A 2,331-nucleotide genomic window follows, 5' to 3' on the forward strand; every position below is an offset into this window, starting at 1 on the left:
TTTTTTTTTTTTTTGGTACGCGGGCCTCTCACTGTTGTGGCCTCTCCCGTTGCGGAGCACAGGCTCCGGACGCGCAGGCTCAGCGGCCATGGCTCACAGGCCCAGCCGCCTTCCCGGACCGGGGCACGAACCCACGTCCCCTGCATCGGCAGGCAGACTCTCAACCACTGCGCCACCAGGGAAGCCCTGAGTTTCATATATTTTTTATACACTCCTTTTCTCTTCATACTGAAAGCACCTTTTCTCTTTTGTATGTCATTCTGCTACTCTCCCTTATATAAAATTATGAGCAAACTTTCTCATTTCATTTTCTTTTTCTGAATCTTCCCCAGACCTGCACATAGTGGTCTATGCGTGACAGAATTATGATTTTATAGAAGAAATGAAGCATGATGTTTTCCATTTTGTTTCCAGTCCCATTTCTGAAAATGGCCAGCCTTTGGTCAGTAATTTGGGAGGATAAGCTGTTAGGTAACCTGCCTTCAACAAAACTGGTGCTCTTAATCCTGTCTCTGGGAAAACTATTAAAATAGGACTCTGAAAGTGACTTAGGGGAGGAGTCTAGAAATAATTTGCTTCTCTCATGCTTTACCTTTTGCTTTCTTGGTTAGAGTTAATTATTCTAATTATTCAGTTTTATATGTTTAAACATGATAACTAATTTCTAGAAAGGTGACAATAAATACATAACAGCTATTGAAGTTTGTAAGAGATACTGCAACAGTGAAATTGCTGTTTACCTAAAATTCTGAAATATGAATTAAATTTTGGCAAATTTGCTCCTAAATGCTAGCTTTAGAAATCTACAACTTAGCTCTTCTCCCAAGGGACTGCTCCTTCGGTTCACAAATTGGCAAATATATGAGGCAATCATGGCTACAAGTAACAAAAAAATCAACTCTTGTTCTTTTAAGCCTGTCATAAAACAGTTGTGTTTTAACTATTTCTCTTTTAGGAAATTAGGAAGCATGACTGTTTGGGTGTTTTCATCCTCACTCTTAAAGAAATAACCAGCATAAAGTGAAAGCAGTAGGGAAATGATTAAAACAACAACAGTAGTTTGGTGTACTAAATGATGCTCCACACTTCCCTGAAGATCTGTTCAATTTTCTTCATTTTAAAATTCTCTGTTCTTCAGATTGCATGTTGTGGTCTGAATGTTTGTGTCCTCACAAAATTCACATGTTGAAATCGTAATACCCAATGTGACAGTATTAGGGAGTAGGGACTTTGGGGGTGATTAGGTCATGAGGATGGAACCCTCGTGAATGGGGTTAGTGCCCTTCTAAAAGACACCCCAGAGATCTCCCTCCCATCTCCCACCTTGTGAAGCAGAGCTGTGGAGCTCTTCACACTCATGGCTTGCCTTTCCCTCTGGACAGAATCCCTATGCCACTGCGTTGGAGCTGGGGCCAGTCAAATTTTCCTGGAGTGACAACCTCACCCTATGAGACTGGTACTGGGCAGTGGTGGCAACCTCTGATCTTCTTCATTTCCCTCTCCAGGCTTAAAACCTTCACCCTGTGAGCAAGCTGGGTTGATTCAGGCCAGTATCCTTGGCTTGCTGCATGTAGCATAGAGCTTCCACCCTACAAGTGGGGCCTTGGTGGGGGAAGAAGACCCACTTCTTTTGGCCACATCTGCCTGGAATAGAGTTTGTACAACATGATCCAGGGAGATGAGAAACACCAGTATCTCGACCCTCCCAAGTCAAGTCCCAGATTGGAAACTGTGGGGAGAGGGAGCTCCTCTCTTCCTGGTTGCATGTCCCCAAGTCAGAGCTTCCATAATGCAGAGCTGCGAGGGGTGAGCAAGGCTTTTGCTATTCTCGTAGACATTTAGTAAATTTGCTTGAATGAATGTTTCTCAATTTGGTGTATACCCTTAAGACACTATCCAGAGATTTTAAATGACTGCTTGATATAAATTTCAACAGTTTGTTTTTTGCTGGAGAGGGTTCACTGAGTTCTTTGTTCCATCATTCCAGAAGTCCTATTCCCCACACCCCTTTTTTTTTTTAACAGGATGAAACTGAAGTCCAGAGAAATTGTAAATTGCCTACACAGTGATGGGGCTGGAACCAGAACCCAAATCCAATATTTTTTTCAGTATTCCAGGTGCTTCAGATGGGTAAAATGCCCATTTCTGTTTGAGTCATAGTTGAGTAGATGTGATCCAAGTAAAGGGTCAAAATCATAGATAGATCCAGTAATCCAAGTTCAAATCTAGTTCACTGAAGTAACGTGTTGTCAAGTGACCCTACTGTTTCCTTGATGCTTTTCTTCTGATTCTTTTGTGATTCACTGATCCTCCCACTCTCTACTTTATCTC

The sequence above is a fragment of the Monodon monoceros genome, unplaced genomic scaffold, assembly GCF_005190385.1.
Source record: "Monodon monoceros isolate NGI ecotype Baffin Bay Population unplaced genomic scaffold, NGI_Narwhal_1 Super_Scaffold_22, whole genome shotgun sequence".
NCBI lineage: Eukaryota > Metazoa > Chordata > Mammalia > Artiodactyla > Monodontidae > Monodon > Monodon monoceros.